We start from the raw sequence: 26,371 nt of genomic DNA, 5'->3' as shown, positions 1-26,371 counted from the left end.
ATTTTGTGGCTATCTTTCACTGGAAAGGGTAGAGATAGGCTCCTTACTGTCAGAGAAAGTGATGCCAATAATTACAAAGTTTTGAAAGATGCACTCTTGCTTGCTCTTGGCTTAACCACTGAACAATACAGGATTAAGTTCAGAGACACCAGAAGAGAGTCTCCTCAAGACTGGACAGATATTGTGGACTATTCAGTGAAGGCCTTGGAAGGGTGGTTGCATGGCAGTAAGGTATGTGACTATGAAAGCCTGTACAATCTTATTCTGAGAGAGCATATTCTTAACAATTGTGTGTCTGACTTGTTTCACCAATACCTAGTGGACTCTGATCTGACCTCTCCCCAAGAATTGGGAAAGAAGGCAGACAAATGGGTCAGAAGAAAGGTGAACAAAAACGTTCATACAGTTGGTGACAAGGATGGCAAGAAGAAGTATGGTAAGTCTTCTGAGAAAGGTGGGGACAAAAGTAAGCATTCTGAGTCTTCATCAGGCCCACAAAAATCCTCTGGGGGATGTGGGTCCAAATCCTCTTCTAATAATCAGCCCAAAAAGCCTTGGTATTTTTTGTGTAAAGTCAAAGGCCATTTGGCAAGTGATTACACTTGTCCAAAGAAAAAACACCAAACCTCCCTCCACCACAACCCCTGCTGCAAATTGTAGTGCCCCTAGTAATAGCAGTGGTGGTGGGAAATCTACTACTAATAGCCAATCCAAGGGTGTAGCTGGGCTCACTATTGGCAATGTAGTTGGGGTTGGTCTTTTTGGGGAGACCACAGAGGCTGTTTTAGTCTCTGATGGTGGCATTGATGTTGCCACCTTGGTTGCTTGTCTCCTTAATATGCAACTTCCCCAAATCAATGGTGTTCAGGTTGAGCCCTACAGGGACACAGGAGCCAGTGTAACTATTGTGATAGAAAAACTGGTCCACCCTCATCAACACCTACTTGGTCAGCAGTATGCTCATAACAACACTCTTAGCCACCACATGGCTGTTGTGAATCTCAACTGGGGGGGAGGGGGTTACTGGTCCAAAGAAAGTTGTGGTAGCCACTGATTTACCTGTAGACTGTCTACTAGGAAATGATTTGGAGACATCAGCTTGGGCAGAAGTAGAGTTGGAGGCCCATGCAGCAATGCTGGGCATTCCTAGGCATATTTTTGCTTTGACAAGGGCTCAGGCCAAAAAGCAAAAAGGATAGGGTGACTTGGATCCTGGAACAATGAACCAAGTGCTCCCTAAAGCTATGGGTAGCAAGGGTAAATCCCAACCCACTATCCCGCCCTCTACAGATGATTCCCCTTTTGAGGAAGAGGAATTATCTCACTGTGCAGAACCTACACCAGAGGAGCTGGCAGCAGACACTGCTGAGCTTTTGGGTAGAGGGGGGGCCTGCCAGGGAAGAGCTGAGTGTGGCACAGCAAACCTGTCCCACATTAGAGGGTCTCAGACAGCAAGCTGTCAAACAGCAGAATGGGGATGTGAGTGACAGTCATAGAGAGTACTGGGAAGACAACCCCTTGTACACAGAGTCAAGGGACCCAAAACCTGGAGCTGCCAGGAGATTGATAATTCCCCTGCAGTACAGAGAGTTTCTTCTCACCCTAGCACATGACATTCCTTTGGGCCAGACGAAAACTTGGGAAAGACTTGTCCCCTTGTTTCACTGGCCTCATATGTCAGAGGACACAAAATACTTTTGTAAATCTTGTGTGACCTGCCAAGCCAGTGGCAAGACTGGTGGCACTCCAAAGGCCCCTCTAATTCCACTTCCAGTGGTTGTGGTGCCCTTTGAAAGGGTAGGTGTTGACATAGTTAGCCCTCTTGACCCTCCAACTGCTTCAGGCAATAGATTTATCTTGGTGGTAGTATACCATGCCACAAGATATCCGGAAGCCATACCTTTAAGGACCACTACAGCTCCTGCAATAGCAAAGGCCCTCCTAGGAATCTTTTCCAGGGTGGGTTTTCATAAAGAGGTGGTATCAGACAGAGGTAACAACTTCATGTCTGCATACCTAAAAGCAATGTGGAAGGAGTGTGGTGTTACCTACAAGTTCACCACCCCTTACCATCCACAAACAAATGGTCTGGTTGAGAGGTTTAATAAAACACTTAAAGGTATGATAATGGGACTCCCTGAAAAACTCAGGAGGAGATGGGATGTCCTGTTACCTTACCTCCTTTTTGTTTACAGGGAGGTACCCCAGAAAGGAGTAGGCTTCAGCCCCTTTGAACTCCTCTTTGGGCACCCTGTAAGAGGTCCACTTGCTCTTGTGAAGGAGGGTTGGGAACAACCTTTAAAAACTCCTAAACAGGACATAGTAGACTGTGTACCTGGCCTAAGATCCAGAATGGCTGAGTATATGAAAAAGGCCAGTAAAAAACTTCAGGACGGCCAAGAGCTGCAAAGGAAATGGCATGACCAGAAGGCTGTCCTGATCCAGTACCAACCAGGACAGAAGGTGTGGGTATTGGAGCCTGTGGCCCCAAGAGCACTCCAAGACAAAGGGAGTGGTCCCCATCTCATAGTTGAGAAGAAGGGCGAGGTTACCTATTTGGTAAACCTTGGCACTGCCAGTAGTCCCCTTAGGGTGATTCATGTCAACCGACTAAAACCCTACTATGACAGGGCTGATCTCACCCAGCTCATGGCAACAGATGATTTACAGGAAGAAGAAAGTGACCCTCTCCCTGATCTCTTCTCCACCACTGAAGCAGATGCCTTAGTGGAGGGAGTAGTTTTAGCAGATTGTATGACTGCAGAACAGAAAGACAACTGCATCAATCTCCTAAGCCAATTTTCAGACCTCTTTTCACTTGTACCAGGTACAACATCCTGGTGTGAACACACAATTGACACTGGAGACAGCCTGCCTGTCAGAAGTAAAATTTATAAGCAGCCTGACCATGTCAGATACAACATTAAACAAGAGGTGCAGAACATGTTGGATTTAGGGGTGATTGAACCTTCTGAAAGCCCCTGGGCTAGCCCAGTTGTGCTGGTACCAAAACCTCACACCAAAGATGGAAAGAGAGAGATGAGGTTTTGTGTAGATTATAAAGGCCTCAATCAGGTAACCAAAACTGATGCTCACCCTATACCCAGGGCAGATGAGCTCATTGATACACTGGCTTCTGCCAAGTATCTTAGCACGTTTTATCTAACTGCAGGGTATTGGCAGATTAGATTGGCAGAATATGCTAAACCCAAGACTGCACTTTCTCCCATTGGAGGGCAATACCAATTCACAGTAATGCCCTTTGGTTTGAAAAATGCACCTGCCACTTTTCAGAGGTTGGTAAATGCAGTCCTGCATGGGTTGGAGGCTTTCAGTGCAGCATATCTAGATGATATTGCTGTCTTTAGCTCAACCTGGGATGACCACCTGGTCCACCTATGGAAAGCTTTGGAGGCCCTGCAAAAGGCAGGCCACACTATCAAGGCCTCAATGTGCCAGATAGGGCAGGGAAAAGTGGTTTATCTGGGCCACCTGGTTGGTGGAGAACAGATTGCACCACTACAGGGGAAAATCCAAACTGTCATGGATTGGGTTCCCCCTACCACTCAGACCCAGGTGATAGCCTTTTTAGGCCTCACAGGGTACTATAGGAGATTCATCAAGAATTATGGCTCCATAGCAGCCCCTCTTAATGATCTCACTAGCAAGAAAATGGCTAAGAAGGTGTTATGGACAGCTAGCTGTCAGAAAGCTTTAGAGGAGCTCAAACAGGCCGTGTGCTCTGCACCTGTCCTAAAAAGCCCATGTTACTCCAAGAAATTCATTGTTCAAACTGATGCATCTGAATTAGGGGTAGGGGCAGTACTATCAAAACTGAATTCTGAGGGCCAGGATCAACCTGTTGCTTTTATCAGCAGAAGGTTGACCCCTAGAGAAAAGCGTTGGTCTGCCATAGAGAGGGAGGCCTTTGCTGTTGTCTGGGCACTGAAAAAGTTGAGACCATACCTCTTTGGTACTCACTTTATTGTTCAAACAGACCACAAACCTCTACTTTGGCTGAAGCAAATGAAAGGTGAAAACCCTAAATTGTTGAGGTGGTCCATATCTCTACAGGGAATGGACTATACAGTGGAACATAGACCTGGGAGTACCCACTCCAATGCTGATGGACTCTCCAGATATTTCCACTTAGACAATGAAGACTCATCTGGACAAGGCTAGTCTTATTGTCCTTCGTTTGGGGGGGTTGTGTAGGAAAGTACCATCGTGCCTGGCATATTACCCCCATATTCACTATATGCATGTTTGTTTTAGCCCTTGTGTCACTGGGATCCTGCTAGGCAGGACCCCAGTGCTCATAGTATGTGCCCTGTATGTGTTCTGTCAGAGTCACCAGATCCTCGGGGTCTGTGCACGTTCCCAACACGACCACCACTGAACAGCTCCAAGACTCTGCTAGATAAATCACAGAGACTGAGAGAGTTCAAGAGGGGAAGAGGGGATTAGGAAGGGAACAGCTGGGAAGGAGACCTGTAGTAAGAAAAAGGTTAAAACATACGATATGAAAAGTATATCTCCTGAAATCAATACTACACTATGATTCTAAGCCTAGTCACTCTGAAAACATGAACAATCTAAGAGTTAAGTTTAAAATGACTAAGTTTCAAGATGGCCGGATACCTGTAAGGGAATCAAGATGAATTAAATGAAAACATTCTTATTCAAGTACTTTCCTTTACATGAGAATCAGAAAAAACATTCTGACTAAATTTTAAACCAGTCATATAAATCCTGTTTTGAGAATGTATACGTGGACCATACAATATTGCATCTAGAAACTCTGGCCTTCTGTGAACTCTTAAAATGTTTCAACACAAATTGCGCATATTGCAGATATATATATATATATATATATATATATATTAAACACCATAAAAGGATTGTGCACCATGAATAACACAATATGGATTCAGGAAACAAATCACATAACTTGTCAACTCGAATATTACATAATAAATATCTTAGAATAGTGGCATAGAATAAACAACATGAAATAAAGAGAGAATCATGCGTCTTGCCGATTCGAGTGTCACCATGTAAAATACCAAAAAATGGTAGCACGCAATGAATATCAAAGTCAAATCATCATTAATCGAATCGCGCGTCTTGCTGATTCGTAAAACACGATGTAAATGTCAAGAAATAACAGCTCACAATAAATAACAAGATCAAAGTACAATTAAACGAATCGCGCTTCTTTTGCCGATTCTTAAGCCACCATGTAAATGTCAAGAAATGGTAGCGCGCAATGAACAACAAAGTAAAATCCTCATGAAATGATTTGCGCGTCTTGCCAATTCGTAAAACATCATGTAAATGTCAAGAAATAGTAGCGCGCAATGGACAACAATGTTTAAACACCATAAAACAAATTGCGCGTCTTGCTGATTCTTAAGCCACCATGCCAATGTCAAGAAATGGTAGCACGCAATGAATAACAAAGTCAAACCTTTATGAAACAAATTGCGCGTCTTGCCTATTTGTAAACTACCATATAAATGTCAAGAAATGGTAGCGTGGTAGCGTCACAATAAATAACAAGATCAAAGTACAATTAAACGAATCGCGCTTGTTTTGCCGATTCTTAAGCCACCATGTAAATGTCAAGAAATGGTAGCGCGCAATGAACAACAAAGTTAAATCCTCATGAAACGAGTTGCGCGTCTTGCCAATTCGTAAAACATCATGTAAATGTCAAGAAATAGTAGCACGCAATGGACAACAATGTTTAAACACCATAAAACGAATTGCGCGGCTTGCCGATTCTTAAGCCACCATGCCAATGTCAAGAAATGGTAGCACGCAATGAATAACAAAGTCAAACCTTTATGAAACAAATCGCGCGTCTTGCCTATTTGTAAACTACCATATAAATGTCAAGAAATGGTAGCGCACAAGTCATCTGTTACTCATTTAAGAATTAAACCAAGAATATGAAAATTCTCAATAACGGTGTCGGAACAGTCCAACCACCGTCTTACCGCCTGGAACAAAGATCCCCAATGAAGGATGAAGGGCAGAAGACTGGAAGATCCAAATAGGCCGCTGGGACAGGAGCTCAGGAAGAAGCTGCTGCTGTGCACCGGGACCTCTGAATAGTGAGCACTGGGAGTTGGGCTGGCTCTCTTTTATAGAGTCTTGGCCCAGCCCAGAACCACGCCCAGGCATGTTGCAGGGAAAGTCTCTGGAAGGCCCTGGAAAGGGGCCACACCCTAACACACTCTGAAAACCTGCAGCAATACATTGCAAAGGAACAGTATTTGTAAGCATATTAAAAATAAGTTTTCAGGATTGCAATGCAAAGGTTAAACTACAACATATCAGCACAATGCATAAATTACGTTGTTTTGAGAGTGATGGGTTTTTTCATTTTTGTCTCCAATAGAGCGCGTACTGCTCTGGTGTTGACATGTTCCCTGTGTGGTGCCTAACTGTATCACTGAGGCTCTGCTAACCAGAACCTCAGTGTTTATGCTCTCTCTGCTCTCTAAATTTGTCACTGCAGGCTAGTGACTAAATTTACCAATTCTCATTGGCACACTGGTACACCCATATAATTCCCTTGTATATGGTACTTAGGTACTCAGGGTATTGGGGTTCCAGGAGATCCCTATGGGATGCAGCATTTCTTTTGCCACCCATAGGGAGCTCAGGCAATTCTTACACAGGCCTGCCACTCCAGCCTGAGTGAAAAAAAGTCCACGTTATTTCACAGCCATGTTTCACTGCACATAAGTAACTTATAAGTCACCTATATGTCTAACCTTTACTTGGTGAATGTTGGGTGCCACGTTACTTAGAGTGTGGGCACCCTAGGACTAGCCAAGGTGCCCCCACATCGTTCAGGGCAAATTCCCCGGACTTTGTGAGTGAGGGGACACCATTACACGCGTGCATTATACATAGGTCACTCACTACCTATGTATAGCGTCACAATGGTAACTCCGAACATGGCCATGTAACATGTCTAAGATCATGGAATTGTCACCCCAATCCCATTCTTGGGTTTGGGGGGGGACAATTCACCCCAATACCATTCTGGTATTGGGGGACAATTCCATGATCCGCCGGGTCTCTAGCACAGAACCCGGGTACTGCCAAACTGCCTTTCCGGGGTTTCCACTGCAGCTGCTGCTGCTGCCAACCCCGCAGGACTCTGCCCTCCTGGGGGTCTGGGCAGCCCCAGCCCAGGAAGGCAGAACAAAGGATTTCTTCTGAGAGATGGTGTTACACCCTCTCCCTTTGGAAATAGGTGTGAAGGGCTGGGGAGGAGTAGCTTTCCCCAGCCTCTGGAAATGCTTTGATGGGCACAGATGGTGCCCATCTCTGCATAAGCCAGTCTGCACCGGTTCAGGGATTCCACAGCCCTGCTCTGGCACGAAACTGGACAAAGGAAAGGGGAGTGACCACTCCTCTGACAAGTACCTCCCAGGGGAGGTGCCCAGAGCTCCTCCAGTGTGTCTCAGACCTCTGTTATCTTGGATTCAGAGGTGTTGGGGGCACACTGGACTGCTCTGAGTGGCTAGTGCCAGCAGGTGACATCAGAGACCCCCTCTGATATAGGTTCTTACCTGTCTTGGTAGCCAATCCTCCTTTCTTGGTAGCCAAACCTCCTTTTCTGGCTATTTAGGGTCTCTCCTCTGGGGTATTCTTCAGATAACAAATGCAAGAGCTCACCAGAGTTCCTCTGTACTTCTCTCTTCGACTTCTGCCAAGGATCGACCGCTGGCTGCTCCATGACGCCTGCAAAACCGCAAGAAAGTAGCAAGACGACTACCAGCAACATTGTAGCGCCTAATCCTGCCGGCTTTCTCTACTGCTTCCTGGTGGTGCATGCTCTGAGGGCTGTCTGCCTCCACCCTGCACAGGAAATCCCAAAGAAATCTCCCGTGGGTTTACGGACTCTTCCCCCTGCTAATGCAGGCACCAAACTTCTGCATCACCAGTCCTCTGGGTCCCCTCTCATCTCGATGAGTGTGGTCCCTGGAACACAGGAGCTATATCGAAGTGACTCCCACAGTCTAGTGATCCTTCAGTCCAAGTTTGGTGGAGTTAAGTCCTGTGGTGCAAACCTGTGTACTGCATGATTTGCAGCTGCTCCGGCTTCTGTGCACTTCTCAAAGGATTCCTTTGTGCACAGCCTAGCCTGGGTCCCCAGCACTCCGTCCTGTAGTGCTCAACCCTCTGAGTTGGACTCTGATGTCGTGGGACCCTCCTTTGTGACTCTGAGTTGACTCCGGTTCACAAATCTTCTAAGTGCCTGCTCTGGTACTTCTGCGGGTGCTGTCTGCTTCTGTCGGTGCTCTCTGAGTTGCTGAGCGTGCCCTCTGTCTCCTCCAAGGGTCGAAACCCTGGTCCTTCCTGGTCCCCAGCAGCACCCAAAAACCTCTACTGCTACCCTTGCAGCTAGCAAGGCTTGTTTGCAGTATTTCTGCCCGGAAACACTTCTGCAAAATCCAGCACGCCGTGGGACATCTTCCTTCCAAAGGAGAAGTTCCTACTCCTTTTCGTTGTTGCAGAATCCTTGGCTTCTCCCACCCAGAGGCAGCCTTCTTGCACCTTCATCCGGGGTTTCCTGGACTCAGGCCCCCCCTGGACACTATCGCGACTTTTGGACTTGGTCCCTTTGCCTTGCAGGTCCTCAGTTCCAGGAATCCGTCTTCAGTGCTTTGCTGGTGTTTTTTGTTCTTGCAGAATCCCCCTATCACGACTATTGTGTCCTTTTGGGGTAGTAGGGGAACTTTACTCCTACTTTTCAGGGTCTTCGGGTGGGGTATCTTGGACACCCTAACTGTTTTCTCACTGTCCCAGTGACCCTCTACAAGCTCCCATAGGTCTGGGGTCCATTCGTGATTCACATTCCACTTTTGGAGTATATGGTTTGTGTTGCCCCTAGACCTATGTTCACCTTTTGCATCCTATTGTAATTCTACACTGTTTGCATTACTTTTCTTACTATTACTTAACTGTTTTGGGTTTGTGTACATATGACATGTGTATATTACTTACCTTCTAACTGAGGGTACTCACTGAGATACTTGTGGCATATTGTCATAAAAATAAAGTACCTTTATTTTTAGTAACTCTGAGTATTGTGTTTTCTTATGATATTGTGCTATATGATATAAGTGGTATAGTAGGAGCTTTGCCTGTCTCCTAGTTCAGCCTAAGCTGCTTTGCCATAGCTACCTTCTATCAGCCTAAGCTGCTAGAAACACCTCTATTCTACTAATAAGGGATAACTGGACCTGGCACAGGGTGTAAGTACCACAAGGTACCCACTATAAGCCAGGCCATCCTTCTACACTTCCTAGTGCAGAGTAATGCATGGCAGCAACTTGAGTTGCCTTGCATTACTTTGGATTTACCAACCACAAAGGACCATGCAAGTGTGTGGTACTTGCAAGGTGCCCTTGTGTTGCTTGGTAAATCTGACTTAAGGATTGCATTGCCCTTGCATCATTGTGCGTGTCACAAGTACCATGCAATCCATTGATAAATCTGGGCCTGTGTGTTTGGAGACCAGGTTTGGGTCTTTAAAATGTCTTGCAGTTTATCAATGTCATAGGTCGACTGAAAAAAGATTTATTATCATGCCTTCCCAGAATGGAAAAATGTGATTCCTGTTTCAGTTTTCAAAGTTAACTTGTTACAAAGAACACATGTCTGTGTTTCTTGATTTTAGATGATGTAGCTCTATTTAACAAAGAGTCTGAAAGCAGCACTGTCAGGATGTGACATTTAAAGTAACCAAATGGGTAGAATCTAAAGACATTGAGTGATGGTTTGGAGATTATTGAAAAGCATGAGAGGTGACCCGTTTTTGCATGATCACATCCATTTTTTGCTGACCGGTATTGGTGTTTTGAACTGTGTGCAAATGTCACTGCTTAAAAAGCCTGGCTTTTCATGTGTTCTGACCCTTGAAACATGGCAAAATTGACTAATCCGCACTTGACATATTTAAAATTACAACAAAGCCATAGCATTTGATGTAGCAAAATATACCAATGGCAGGTAAAGTTAAATGTCACCTGTGAACAGCAGAACTTATTGTGCCATCCACTAAAGGGACAAGAAAACATGGCTTCAGTGCTACCTGTGCAGCCTGGTTTGTGCAGCTTTCAAACCTGCAGACACACCTGTCAAATTAACCCTTTTAGATAGGAAAGAACGCTACTTTTAAAGAATATATGTCACTTTTCAGTATGCATTGCAGCCTACAACGTATAGTACCTAGTATTTAAAATTGGTACATTCAAGAATTTAATGTTGGTGTGTACGTAAAGCGACTAGCCTCCTAAAGCTATTTTCGCTGTATAAGGTTGTACCTGTCCTACGAGAAAAAATAAAGTACCCTTGTTACCAGTCACTGGCCCACAGCCTCCCACCTACTACCCCAACCACTTGTGGTATCCGAGGCTGTCCCATGCAGAGAGAACTGGCAGATGGTCATGCTGGTGAGTGGGAGGAGGACTTTTCCTGGCTAATGTGAGACAGGATATACCTGCCATATGGGCTATTCTGTGTGATATTTCAGACTCATTACAGGACGTGCACCAATTCCCTCAGATGGTCAACAGAATGACCCAGGTCTTGGACAAGATGGATACATTTTGGCAAGACATATCAAAGATGATAAATTACATCATTAGCATCCATGTAGAAGAGAATGCAAGACACCATGCATTGGCCAAGAAGATGATGGAGGCCATGCTGAAACTTAACCAAGGTCAGCCTTCATGCTCAACACATGAAGGGATCCCAACACATCTACCTGTGACACATCACACCCAAACACCAGTATCACAACATGTATATGTACCCCCTACCTTCACAGGCACTGCTCCCCTTGCAAATGCCCCACTCTGCAAGGTAACGTCCCCCTTCTGCCCAGTCACATCCACTACCTGTACAGCCACTGTCACCCTCATCCAGTCACATCCCACAAAGGTACAGACACCATCACCCCCTGTTCAGGCATGTCCCCGATTTGTACAGCCACCATCAACCCTGTCAAGGCACATCACCCACTCGTACAGCCACCCTCACTACCTGTACATGCACAGGCACTATACCCACTCACACATCAGCACCAACACATCAAACACACTTACTCACATAGATCCTCACACCACAATTGCAAAGTCACAATAGGGATCCCCTTTTATCAATGTAATATATGTTTTCACTACACTTTGTTAATAAAATATATCATCCACATTTCAAATGAGTTGAGTAATAGTTGATGATAGTCAATTGGTTTATCTGGTTATAGCCAATATATGTGTTTTTTTTGTGTGTAGGGGAACCATCACGTTTGACCTAGACATGAGGGGTGTGAGGGGTTGATGGTTGTTTTGGGGTATGTGAATGCTGTTACTGGTTTGGCTGGCTCCTGGGAATGGGCAATCCTTAGGGGTGGAGTGAGAGGCACTATGCTGGCAGGAGCATGTGTGGGCTTCGATAATTTCCCAGTGGGCCAAAACTGGTGTTTAGGGGATGAGCCTCATCATCCTCTGCTAATAGCTCCAGATTTTCTTCTTCCTCCTCTGCTTCCTCCTCTTTCTCTTCTTCTACTTCCTCATAGTCCTGCTGTTTATTACTAGCAGCTGACAAGGCTGCTTGGAAGAAAAGTGGTTTCTCTCCTTGGTTTGCCGTCACCCACCACTGGAGGATGGTTCTTCTCCCAGAAACAACTCTTCTTCAGCATTTGAAAGGCAGGGGTTGCAACAGGCTATGCATTTGCCTTAGAATAATATGAGGTGCAACGCAAGGGTTGAGTAAAATGATCTATGCATCAGGGGATGTCCAACATATGATCAGGTTTGTGTAAACCTTCAGGTAACAGCTCACAGTGTTGCACTGAGGTGTTCAATGCAGATGTGCCATGCAAAAGCAAACTCACCGGCTCCAACTACAACTCTGTGTGGTATTGACATTCCTCTTGTTGTCAGCTGCTGGTCCTGTCTCCTCAAGCGTGTAGCAGAAGATGTGCGCCTCGCTCAGCAGCTTGAGAAGTAACTGACAGCATCTTAATGTTCTGCATAAGTTATATGCTAGTTTGTACACTTGACACACACATCACTGATTAAGTTGGGAATATTTTACACACCAACAGATGCCATGCAAAATTGGGTAAATCTACTAGTGCCCTTGCACAAGGATTTGGTCATGATGAATGTATTGGGATTTAAAAGTTTACAACACTGTATGGCACACTTACCTGACAAGCGGAAGGTAGTACTTTTCACTACTGTAGCCAGGATGTCTCCCATACCCCTGGATGATATCTTTGGGAACAATGAGTGTTGGACCCGGCCCTTTTGGCAGGTTTATCCCCTGACCTTTTGCCTCCTTCCTCTTATATTGTTCTGACCTCTCGCTGTTGGCTCTAGTAATCTGAGCACTTTATTACTGCTGATCAGTGCTAAAGTGCAGGTGCTCTCTATTCAAAAGTTGGTATGATTGGCTTTATACCAAATTTGCATATTTAATGTACCTGTAAAGCCCTTGTACACTGGTATCACTATACCCTGTACTGACATGTTGTGTTTGATCTAATTATGTTGTGTACCATACAGTTTAGTTTTATATAACTTGGTGTTGTGTTTCCTTTGTGGTGGGGATAGTGCATGACGTGTGTTGTGTGTGTTGTGCAAACGCTTTATACATTGCCTCTGGGATAAGCCTGACTGCTCATGCCAAGCTACCAAGGGGGTGAACAGGGGTTATCTTGGACGTGTAACTCCCTTGCCCTGATTAGAGTGGGTGGTTTCTGCCAGAAATGCAATTTCTAACATCGAGGGTGTTCTGACAGCAGCTATAATGTGACATACAGATCCATATTTAAGTGCAAGGGATAATAGTAAGTATTTTACCTATATATTTCACATGTATAAACCAGTGATCTGCAATTTACGGGTGTGGGGCTCCATGTGGTCCTTCAGACCGTTACATGTTGCACCCTGGTCAACAGCAGCACTGGGCAACTGTTGACTCAACACAGCCCTGACATCTACCAGATTCCACATTAACAGGCAAATGTGCATTTTAAGGTTACTGATAGTTAACGGAAGGAAGTTACCAGGCTGTTCTGCACCACGCACCTTTGTAGAGCTCTTCATTTTTAGGGGCATCATGTATTATAAGTATGATATGGTCTCTTCAAATTTCTAAGTGATTTCACCTCAAAATGCAGACCTGTTTTACATTTGCTCACCAGATCCTATTAATGCTTTGCAGAGTTCAATGCATAGGTATGATTGTCAGCCGAGATTTGGGAAACTTTCCTTCTCCCCCACCAAGCAACAATACCTATTGCGGCTTGGGAGGTCCAACATTTGTGCTGCCTACTTCTTTTTTGTGTCCTGTTTTCCCCTTGTAAATGAACAGTATCATTATTTATTTTACATGACACTGGATAAGGTTTTGAACAGTACACATCCTGAAGTCATAGATTTCACGTATATGTGATTGTGGAGGTAGAGGGGGCAAAATAAAAAACAACCTTCAGCTAGGATCACACATTTTGGTCAAAAGGAGAAGCTTGGATGATCCCCACCTTTACTGGTTTCACATTGTGCCCTTGGAGTTTGTCAGCAAGTATTCATGTAATGGTCTTTCACATCAGTTGTTTCTACTTCTCTTCATAAGGGACTATGGGCCTGATTTAGAGTTTGGCGGATGAGTTACTCTATCACAAACATGATGGAGATCACATCCACCATATTATGATTGCCATAGGCTGTAATGGGATCATAATGCGGCGAACGGGATATCTGTCACATTTGTGATGGAGTAACACCCTCTCCTAAACTCTAAATCATGCCCTGCATGAGCAACTAGGTAAGCACCATACTCGCTTACCGTATATTTTCAGTCAAACTTTCATTAGACAACATGTTATGAAGTGGTATACTGTTGTACAGTGACAGTAGCCACACACCAGATACAGCTGACATTTAGGCCACTTTTTAGGAACCAGTTCATTTGGTAAAGTCACTATTAAATGTACTTACCAGGGTCCCACATCTTCCCAGTGTGTGGTGCCTGACCAGATGTCACATCCGTACGTGTAACATACATTGCTGTGGGCTTTGGTATTCTGGACAATGTCACAAGGCCTTCAATGATATGTGTGTTTTCAGTTTACATTCTAGTTAACACATGTGATGCACAACATTACCTAGCTCTGTTTAAATGCTTGGGACTGTTGATGGATTCTATCTAATAAGTCAATGGTTTGTTGAATCAAAATGTGAGACTTTTGACTCTCTCCTGGTCATTTTACATACCATTTTGGTCTGGTGGAATGGATTGATGTGCCCTATGATGTTGCCTCTCTGTGTGGGAGGGGACATCTGCTGCAGTAGGTGGCTATACTCTGGCTGTATGTGGGAATAAATGGAAAAATTCACCAGACATAACCAAAACAGGTTGAATATGTGCAACTTGTCACATATTTACATACTTGCATCTACATGCCAACAGTAACAGTGAGTGAATGTGGCTCAACATCTATTGCTATTTACCAATGTTATACACCAGCAGTGATGGGCCACTGTTGTGGACTGAGGAATTTGAAGTTGCCATTTTCTTGGGACCTGTAGCGCAAAGGTCTAAATGAGACACATGAGAGTTTGACTCACCATGCAATTAACACATTTTTGGGGCAAAAACACAGTTATATTCAAAGTGTATTATAGATGTTTAACATTTTGTTTCACTGTTAGATTAATCACATATTACCTGGAACCACATTGTAATCATAACTAATAGGCAGCCCATGGAGCAGATGGGGGTCTCTAGTAAGTGAACATCCCTCTCAAGTGGGGTGAGCTGGAGGCAGGCTCCAGTTGATCCAGCAGGGAGAGTTCTGGCCACTTCTATCCTACTGTACTTCTGCTTAACCTGCCTCTTCTCATTCTGTCACTTCTTCTTGAGGTCTGTGACTGTACAGACATCCTCCCCCAAAGCTGTGACTGTAGTAGCTAAATGCTGCCACAGAGCTGCCTTCTGTGTGGCATACCTGCTGTAAGGGGGGGTAGTCCATGCATTATTTTGCAGTGTCCCACTATGTTCTTGAGTCTCATGGTTGTCTCCTCCATTGTTTAATGTTTTCTCCTCCTCAAAGGTAGCATGTTTTCAGTATTTCCAGGCACAGTATAGGCAGGCACAGTGTCAGTGCGGAAAGATCAGAGCCTTGGACGTGTGCTGGGTTTTATGTGGTTTGTAGTGCAGGGTTGCAGGTGGTCTTCATAGTCTGCAGGTGTAGGAAATTGTAGTTACTCTGCTCCGAGTGTGGATGCTCCACCCGAGTGCGGTGAATCTGCCCAGAGTGCAGACATAAAGGTACTACTCATAAATGCCCTTTGTGAATTCCCAAAGTAGTAAACTTAGACTTTTGGTCTATAGACTTTTGGGCCCATAGTTTGGACCAACTTTGCTAATCTGGCCTACTGCATGTCCAGCACATCCTCACCTGGAATTGAGATCTCCCCATCAACCACCCACGATATGGAGGCAAATGGATCTTTTTCGTTGAGGAGAGGCCAAAACCACAAATCTCCATTACGAAGAGAGATGCCATCTCCCAAAGCAGCCCGTACCAGCAGCATGGGACATCATGCTCACGCAGTTCCACAAAGAGATGCAGGAGCTGATGCCCCTCAGCTACCTCCTTCCCCCCCAGGGAAGCTTGGCCGCAAACCCATCCAACAGAGCTTGACGCACCACCCCAGCACAGGCCCTGTCCCCCATGGAGCTTGTACCTCAGACCCTATCCATCCACTGTCCCTGAAAACAATTCCACAGTGGGTTTGCCCCATGGCTAGCATGTCCCTGCTACAAATTAACAATTACAATTTATGTGTTATAATGACTCTGTCATGATGTAATAAAATCGAACATTCTCAATAAAAAGAATATTGAAAACCAAAACTAAGGACAGGTTCCCTCTGTGGTACTGAAAATTCTGGACCCGTGCTATAAACATCGTCGTATCACAACGATTTTGGTATCAGCAGACCGAGAATGATTAGAATAGTATGCACAAGCATTGTATTCATATTCGGGTAACGAAATCACCCGAATATCAGAGTTTCCGTCCTGAACCCTTGTGTTCCATTTAAACGACAGCCATTTTGTGATTGCCCTCACATAGGCCAATGTCTAATGCTGAAAACGAGTCTGAAGGACACGTACATCTTTGCTGACTCCTCTGTGACCTGGGCAAGCTGACTCCACTGCCTGAAGCCAAACCTGTTCGGCCAGTTTCTTTCCCAGTGGCCGAATGAGATTAGTATCAAGGGTCAACACATCATAAAACCTTTCATCACACACAAACCATGCCTAATCTTACACACACCTGTCCCTGTTTCTTTCTTTATGACTTGCTTTACAAGGAGGAGGTGCCTGTTTATATTGGGGGTCCGTTGATATCTGATCAAAGTACTGAGCCTTGCCGGGTAATTGATTGAGGGCTGGACAAACTGAAATATGGGCTTGTCATCATAACCCTGCTATTTCTTTGTAGTGAAAATATGTGAATGGTCAACTGTAAAATAAGGAATGTTTGCCCAAAGCATAATATTTTGTATAAAAGAGAAGGTTAGCTTTGCAAGAAGAGCAGTCTCCTGAGAATATACACCGTGTTGTACTTCTAGGATACCTGTTACTGGCGGCAGCCAATAAACAAGATCTTTGACTTCACCAAGAAGACTCTGTGTTTCTGTAGTCTGAAACAGGAAGGACTCAAAGTCTTAGGGTGTGTTCCCTGGCACCACTGGGTTCTGAAAAACCCAGTACTTCAGTTGGCGCCCAACGTGGGGCGATTTCAGCAGTGCCAGTCTAAGCCAGAGGTTCGTGAGGAGCTTCGTGTGAAAATTCTGGAGGGAGGCCGCCACTTCATCGACCCCTGTATGTCGACGTGGTCCGAAAGTCTTTGCTGCAAGGTTCCCCGCTTCCCGACGGCTACGAAGGACTGCTGCCCTGACTATCGCCCTGTTTTGGACCCTTGATGATTTGGTAGAGCGAAACGATAAACGAGTCTTCTTGTGACGTCATCGATACCTCAGTTAAGTATAAGTGGGGCGTCTCCCAGTCCTTAGTTTGGTTCTTAGTTTGGTATCCCCTTGGGATCTTTGATTTGGAACTTGCAAGTACCAAAGCCGAGGGATTCGTGTATTCACGAGACTATCGTATTCGATAATCCTTTGAAGTTTGAAGCTAGACTAGAGAGCGAAGATGCCTGGTCTTAGCAGACATGGAAATTTGTTTTGTCTTGGTTATAATAGGGATTCCCGATTGGAGGACTCGTGTCCGGTTCCTCCGATTGGAACTCCAACCTATGAACTATATGTGAAACATAGCATAGGCCCCCTCACATATAATGAAGTATGGATCCGATACACCAGGAAAGATGGTGTTTTAAAATGGCCCCAATATGGTAGTTTTGACACAGAGATTCTGAATAATCTGGAGGTTAAACTTTTCAAGAAGAAAGCCCGGCCGGTGATGTTTGACTCTTTCTGCCTATGGCGTAAGGAAGCCAAACAGAAGGAAATTAAATTAGCAAAGAGAAATAAGAGGGAAGAGGGTATCTCGATAAAGCAAGCTGCCATGCAGTTTAAAGATGATGAAGAAGAACAGATGAATGAGCAGTTGCACAGGCAACGTAAATTGGTGACCGATAAATGTTATCCAGTTTTTCCGCTTCTTCAGCAAGATGCAGCAAAAGAATTTGAGAAAGATCCTTTAATGTCACACTTGTTGAGTTCGCCACCCCCTTATGCGCAGAATGCTACAGCACCCCCGCAACCTTTAGCTGTGCAACCTCCGGTTATTGTGCCTCAGGTTCTTCCACAGCCGCCAGCTCCTCTTCAGTTGGCTCCTACTACTATGGCGCAGCCCCTTCAAGGGCCGCCGACTTTGCTACCTGCTCCATCTGTACCTCCTGCGACTTTATGTACTACATCAACTGCCTCTTCTGGTGTTCTTCCTGATACTGCCTCTGCGTCTGCTTCTGCGTCTGCCTTGCCTCCCTCTGTTTTTCCTCCTGTTCTTTTATCAACTTCTCCTTCTGTCCGACAGAGAATGACAGATACTGTTGCCAGCCTTATATTTCCTCTCTTTGGGTCGTCTGGTGTGACCCCAGATTCGGAGCGTAAACAGTCGCGTAGTCAACTGCCTAATTCTCAAGAGAGAGAAATGTTTGACCGTATGGCGCGTAAATGGGTTGTTTACCCTTTAAGATACGATGTAGAGTCTGTTATGGATGTCTTCCGTCAATGGGGAGCACCGAAACAAAGATACGTTTTTGAAAAAATGTGTGCTTTCCTTTGTGAGGAATTGGAGGATAATGATTTGGAAACAAATCCGCCTGATTTGTGCCGTGTACGGTTTGAGTTTGAAAAAGGCACGATTGTGGGTCCCGATGTTGAGAAAGCAGTTGCGACGTTGTTGTCCTTTAGGAATAAGGATCCTTCTCAGTCATTGTTCCAACATGACTCCTCTGTTAAAAAAAAGGTGCGACAGTACCCAATGAGAGAAGTCCCTCTGGTATGGAAGAACGCCGTTGCGGCTGATGTTGCTAATCAAATTGATGCTGTCCCAGCTCATTTTCAGCGTGTTTGGGTACATGTTCCGTTGAAGCGAGCTGAAGTTTTAGCCCTTAAGCAGACTTTGCCTGATCCCCGTAAAAACCCTGCAGGGTATTATAAGGAATTATCACAGACTGCAGACTCATGCATTATGAATTTAGCCGACATAGACATGTTATTTGGGAATGTTGTTCCACAGCCTTTGTGGGGATTGATTCGCCATACAGATCATGCGCAAGAGTTAGGTGACTCATGGGCTAATATTAGTGCTGCAAGTTGGTGGTGCCAAGCCTGAGCCTTTGGTAGCAGAACTGCCTGCTAGGATCATTACTTACATGAAGACTTTAATGCCTGCGATGCGTGTGAATTGGGATAAATTGTCTGCGTGTAAGCAGAAGAAAGATGAAACAGTGTCTGATTTCTTCACCAGGTTTGAGGAAACGTTTATCGACCACAGTGGTCAAGATATGAGTACAGAAGGTGGTCAACGGTTGTTCGTCGACATGTTTGTGCACAATTTGCTTGCCGAGCTGTGTAAGAAATTGAAGGATTCAGAGAGTTCTTGGGACGTTTCCTCTTCAGCACAAATATTGGCTACTGCACAGTACTACGAAAATAGGGATAAAGATGAGAAGGATAGAGCAGACAAGAAAACTAAAGAATTAAAAATGAAGGTTCTTTTACAACAGGCGTATCCGCCACGTGGTGGTCAGGTTAACTATTAGCAACCTCAACAGTTCCAGAGAAACTCGCAAAGGTTCGAGTTTTCTCACTCACGTGTTCCTGTAGGTCCCAATCAGTGTTCATATTGTAAAGAAGAGGGTCATTTCAAGTATAGTTGCCCTGTTTTGTTACAGCGTACGAATGGTGCTTCTGGCGCAAGAGGTCGAGGTGTTCAACAAGCTCCTAGAGGTAGAGGACGTGGAAGTTTTCCCCAGAACACGCGTTCCTTTCCGTCTCAAAACACAATGAATAGTTTTGACCAGCAACATAACGCGTCTGGTAGGACGGCTCAGTACTATGCTGACGACTACTATGCAGAAGATGAGAACTTGGAAGGTAATAATTGCTAGGACAGCCATAGACGAAGAGAGGGAGTTTTTTTTGTTCCAGTGGATCAGAATGGACCTTATGTTAAGGTGATTACATCAGGTGTGTCGGAGCCTTTTCTGTTGGATACTGGTGCTACAAAGAGTTCTATTATGCACTCAAAACTCCCTGGCGCACCTTTGTCTGGCGAGAAGAATGTTTCAGTAGGTTTTTCTGGCGCCCCGGTTAGAAACCCGATTTCTAGTCCTATGTCCCTTTCTGTTGGACCTTGTGAATTGGAAGCACCCCTTATTCTGACGACAGGTTCTGGTGAAAACTTGTTAGGATTGGATTTGTTGAAAAGATTGTATGCAACATTATATTGTTCTCCTTCGGGAGTACAACTTACACTGAGTAGGAAAATGGTCTCTCCAATGTATTTGTCGAAGGATAAACTTCCGACCAAATTGTCGTTTCTTCCTGATACCATTTGGGCTACTGGTCCTAATGATGTGGGTCTTTTGGAAATACCGCCTTATGTTGTGACATTGAAAGCCAATGTTAAATTACCACGCATTCAACAATACAAGATCTCTAGTGAAGGTGAAAAGGCGTTGCTAGCGATCATTTATGATTTAATTGAAAAAGATGTAATTGAAGAGACAAGAGGCAACGTTTGTAATAGTGCTGTTCTGCCTCTTTTGAAACGTACTGACCCCTCTAAGCCACCTGTTTACAGGCTCGTGATTGATCTTAGAGAGGTAAATAAAATAGTTGTGCCACAGTTTCCAGTTGTTCCTAATATCACTGCCCTATTGACTATGATTCCAGCTTCCGCCACCTGGTTCTCGGTGATTGACTTAAAGAATGCTTTCTTCAGCATCCCGATTGCAGAGGAGAGCAGGGATATTTTTGGCTTCAGTTTAGGAGGCCGAAGTTTCCGTTTCAAACGCACTCCTCAAGGCTACTGTGAAAGTCCATCAATATATAGTCAGGCTTTAAAAACACAGCTTGATGCAATCGTTTTACCTGACGGCGCTACCCTTATTCAGTACGTCGATGATTTGCTAGTCGCTACAGATACTGAAGAGATTTGTAAAGAAGCCACCTTGTCGTTGTTGCGTCATTTATCTGATTTACATCACAAAGTGTCCCTTTCAAAACTGCAATATTGTCGACAAGAAGTGACCTACTTAGGTCATCTCTTATCGAAGGAGGGAAGGAAACTGACCTCAGAAAGAATTCAGGCAATTGCAAAATTGAGTGTGCCAAGGACACAGAGAGAAGTACGTGCTTTCTTGGGCATTACATCATACTGCAGACAATGGATACTGAATTTTTCTTTGCTGGCCAAACCTTTGGTAGCATTGACCTATAAAGATACACCGAACCCCGTTCCGTGGTCTGAAGATTGTCAGAAAAGTTTTTCCGAATTGCGTAATGCATTGTGTTCGGCTCCTGTGTTGGGTACCCCCGACTACAGTAAGCCCTTTACACTGTATGTCCATGAGAAAGAGGGTTGTGCATTGTCAGTGCTGACACAGTCTTTTGGAGACAAGCAGCGCCCATGCGCATATTTTTTGTCAACTTTGGATCCGGTAGCTAAAGCATTGCCGAGTTGCTGGAGAGCCACAGCGGCCGCAGCTGTTTCTATTCGACAGTCTGCTGGGTTAGTGATGAATAATATGTTGATTGTGATGGTTCCACATGCAGTGGACACGTTGTTAAACAGGACCAAGACACAGCATTTAACTAGTGCTCGATTGTCAGGTTACGAGTTGACACTGTTAGCGAGTCATGTGCACATAAAGAGGTGCAATACGTTGAATCCAGCCACGTTATTGCCGATTTCAGTAGAGACAGATGATGTTGAACAACATGATTGTTTTCTTAGGACAGAAGAAGAAACGAAAGGGAGAGTAGATCTTAAAGATACTCCTCTTGTAAAGTGTGATGGTACCTTATGGGTTGATGGTTCATGCTTCAAGCTTCCGAATGGTGATACGACTGCAGCATATGCTGTCACAACTTTGCATACGATTGTTGAAGCTGCACGTATACCACATAATTCAGCTCAAGCAGCAGAGCTGATTGCACTTACGAGAGCGTGTGTGGTATCGAAAGGAATGAATGTGACCATATATACCGACAGCCAGTATGCGTTTGGTGTGGCCCATAGTTTTGGACGATTGTGGAAAGAACGTGGGTTCCTGACTTCGCATGGAGCTAAAATTCAGCATGGTCAGTTGGTGAATGAGCTTCTTGAGTCACTGACCTTGCCATTACAAGTTGCGATTGTGAAATGCAGTGCACACAAGAAGGTTACTGATGATGTCGGTCGTGGCAATGCATTTGCTGACGAAATCGCAAAAGAAACAGCAAAAGATGTGATGAATCGAATGTATGTTGCAGGCCCCGCAAGATGGGTTGGTGACATTGGAATATGTGAAGACACGATAGAGGGTGTGAAGTCTCTTCAAGCTGAAGCTTCAGAGAAAGAGTTGAATGTGTGGAAAGAAAGTACGGGTAAATTGGATGAAAATGGTTGTTGGGTTGACTTATCAGAACATCAGCGATGGTTGTTACCCGATGCGTATGTGCTTGCAGTGGTGACAATGGCTCATGGAATGGCCCATATCAGTGTGAAAGGGATTTGTAAGTTGTTGGCTCCAGTATGGCAAAATGCTGGAATTCCTAAATGTGCAGAGAATGTGGTCAAGAATTGCATGGTGTGTCTGAAATACAATCCTGGTAGGGGAACCCCAACTCCAGCTGGTCATTTTGCGCCTCCAACATATCCGTTCGAGGTTTTGCAGCTAGATTTCATCCATATGGAAAGGTGCAACAATCTGAAATACGTACTCATTGTTGTTTGTGCTTTTTCAAGATGGGTAGAAGCATATCCCTTAAAAGACAACACTGCCTTATCCACAGCTAAAGCCCTTGCCAAAGAATTCTTCCCTAGGTTTGGAATGCCGAGAATGGTCTGGAGTGATAATGGGAGTGAATTTGTGGGTCGAGTGATGAAAAAAGTATGTGAGGGGCTAGGTATCCAGCAAAAATTCCACGCTCAAATCACCCCCAATCAGCTGGACTAGTAGAGTGCTATAATGGCACGCTAAAACTAAAGTTGGCAAAGATACAAGCGAGCTCTGGTCTTAAATGGCCTGACGCTCTGCCTCTAGCACTCCTATCAACAAGAATGACTGTGCATTCGCGAGTGGGACTTAGTCCCTATGAAATTGTGTTCGGCCGCCCGGCCAACATATGGGGAGTGCCAAGACCAACAAAATTCAGTGAGATCGAACACCCTGTACTGCTTGATTATTTGTATGAATTGACGGCCAAATTGCGTGTTCTACACCAACAGGTTCACAATACTCTGCCTCAGGTCTCTGAAGCTCCAGGACATCTTATCGATCCTGGATCATGGGTGCTGGTCAAGAACTTCCAGCGGACAAAGAATGACCAGCCCCGTTGGACCGGCCCCTACCTCGTCCTTCTCTCAACAAGATCAGCTGTTTGAGTGGAAGGGAAAAAGAACTGGATCCACGGCGTACACTGCAAGACGGTCCCTTTTCCTCTACCGTACGACCGGTGGGACCAGGAGGGGATTGCTGACTCTGAGACTGAGACTGTGCCTCGTTTTTTGCCATTTAGCGATGCACGTGTAAAAGGAACAATTTCTGAACGAGAAAGTGACAATAATTTGCAAGAAGCTGTGCTACCGTCAATTCGATTGAACACTACAGAGCCTGAACTCTTGTTCCAGAACCAGACAGTACCTGGAAAAAGCCGTTATAATTTGAGACCAAGAACTAAGGACAAATAATTTTTTTCCCGTTCCTTTGCTATTTTTTTGGGGGAAAGTGCGGCTCTCTCATCTGAGAAATTTTCTTATTTTTGTTTTTTTTCTTTTCGAACCGCCATCCGGGTTCAGCTGTAGGGTCGTGGTTGCCCAAGTCTTTGGGGTGCAGCTGAAGACGTTAGGTCGACAGTTCTGGTCGGTCTAAGGGAGTTGCCCTGGACTGACAGAAGCATTCCCTAGCATAGAACACCCTACCACCACGAGCAGCAATTAGAGAGGATGGAGTTTTTCAAGAATGAGAGACCTGCCAGACAGATGGACTTTAAAGCCAGAATGTGTATAATAATGACAAAGAAACAATTTTTGATATTATGTATTTTCATGTTGCTTAGTGTAATTACGTTTTTAATAGGATATGTTTTATTCTCTTTTCAAGTGACATTTGCACCCATTACACAGCCCATACCTCCTTCTACTGTTTCCTCGCATTCTTTTCACCCCCTGCCTGAACACGAGTCTGCCAGAAGATTAGAATTTGTCAACAATTCATTCATTCAGCTTCTACACCAACACCAATTAGTAGTGAGCACAACTAACTGTTGGGTGTGTGTTCTTATGCCTCATACTACTGATAAAGGTATCCCTTATCTGGTCCTGCCTTTCAGCCATAATGGTTCTGTATGGGCATATAGAACGGTGTTCATATACGCGTATGAAGCCAACCCCCTACGTTCTGTGAAAGATAATCCTAAGAATAGTGCTCTAGCTAAGGGTATAGTAGATATGATTAGGGAAGATATTTCCTATGAGACTATCCCGAGAGATGAGACACTAGCATATATTGGATGGAACATAACAGGATATGGAGTTACTCTGAGTGGGAACCAGCGAGCAAAGAGATCCTCCCCGATTTGGATTGTACCCCATCAGGGTCACCTATGTCTGCAAGGTAATGGCAAGAATCCCAGAGCTCAGTTAGGGAAAAGTATCTGCTCTGAAACATATGTTTTTGCATCTCAGACTTCTCCTTCGTTCTTAGCAGCTAAGGGTACCTATTTCATCTGCCATAATAGAGCCTATACATGGTTGCCCCCTGACTTCTCAGGCACATGTTTTGTTTCGTTCCTGTTACCTCCCACCTACACGGCCGTGGCAGATTACCATAAGACAAGGATAGTTAGAGGTGTCATAAGTAAAGAAGACACTACAGGACAAGCATTTGGAGATTTCGTAAAGGGTATTCTGCCGTTTTGGGGTCCTATGGTTAACAGCAGGAACATAAGGCAATTGACAAAGGTGGTGCCCTTGGTAATTTGACTGCTGAGCTCCAGTCGGATCGCCTTATGACTCTTCAGAACAGGGTCGAATTAGACGTCATACTTGCAGACCGAGGTGGGGTATGTAAAGTGATCCAATCAAGTTGCTGTGTTTTCATCCCAGATAACGCTCCGACAGTCTACCAGGCCATTTCCAAACTGCATAAGATCTCCGAGTCTATTCACGTGGATAAAGGAGATTGGTCATTGATGGGGTGGTTCTGGGAGCTGATATCCGCCTGGGGATGGAAGACTCTGGTAGTCATTGGGATGATCTTAGCCATTCTTTTCCTGTCCTGTCTGTGTGTACAGTGTGCTCCTGCAATATGTGGCCTCTGTGCTACATTGTGTGTAAGGAAACCTGTATCAGGGGACGAGCTAGGTAATAGGATGATGCTACAGCAACATCTCAACGACTTTATGAATATAGACCTGGACTCAGATTAGCGCGAGTATAGGTTATTGCCTATGTAAGGGCAAAAGGAGGGTCTGTGGTACTGAAAATTCTGGACCCGTGTTATAAACATCGTCGTATCAGAACGATTTTGGTATCAGCAGACCGAGAATGATTAGAATAGTATGCACAAGCATTGTATTCATATTCGGGTAACGAAATCACCCGAATATCAGAGTTTCCGTCCTGAACCCTGGTGTTTCATTTAAACGACAGCCATTTTGTGATTGCCCTCACATAGGCCAATGTCTAATGCTGAAAACGAGTCTGAAGGACACGTACATCTTTGCTGACTCCTCTGTGACCTGGGCAAGCTGACTCCACTGCCTGAAGCCAAACCTGTTCGGCCAGTTTCTTTCCCAGTGGCCGAATGAGATTAGTATCAAGGGTCAACCCATCATAAAACCTTTCATCACACACAAACCATGCCTAATCTTACACACACCTGTCCCTGTTTCTTTCTTTATGGCTTGCTTTACAAGGAGGAGGTGCCTGTTTATATTGGGGGTCCGTTGATATCTGATCAAAGTACTGAGCCTTGCCGGGTAATTGATTGAGGGCTGGACAAACTGAAATATGGGCTTGTCATCATAACCCTGCTATTTCTTTGTAGTGAAAATATGTGAATGGTCAACTGTAAAATAAGGAATGTTTGCCCAAAGCATAATATGTTGTATAAAAGAGAAGGTTAGCTTTGCAAGAAGGGCAGTCTCCTGAGAATATACACTGTGTTGTACTTCTAGGATACCTGTTACTGGCTGCAGCCAATAAACAAGATCTTTGACTTCACCAAGAAGGCTCTGTGTTTCTGTAGTCTGAAACAGGAAGGACTCAAAGTCTTAGGGTGTGTTCCCTGGCACCACTGGGTTCTGAAAATCCCAGTACTTCACCACAGTACCCAAGATCAACACTATTGTGGCCAGTATCACTTTGGCTACCTCTTTGGCATCAGAGGAGGCATCTTTCTCTGATCCTATAGATAAAAAGCTGGAGAGTTCTTTGAAAAGGGCATATACAGCCTCCAATTTCACCCTGTGTGAAGCAACCTATACATTGCATTCTTCTTAGACCCTCCTTAAAAATTTACCAACCCCTTTTTGATTGTCTTCACGATAAGAAGGATCCAACAGAAATAATGACA

The sequence above is a fragment of the Pleurodeles waltl genome, chromosome 1_1 (assembly GCF_031143425.1).
Source record: "Pleurodeles waltl isolate 20211129_DDA chromosome 1_1, aPleWal1.hap1.20221129, whole genome shotgun sequence".
NCBI classification, from domain to species: Eukaryota; Metazoa; Chordata; class Amphibia; order Caudata; family Salamandridae; genus Pleurodeles; species Pleurodeles waltl.
The sequence above is the reverse complement of the archived record's forward strand: the minus strand, read 5'-3'. Positions refer to the sequence as shown.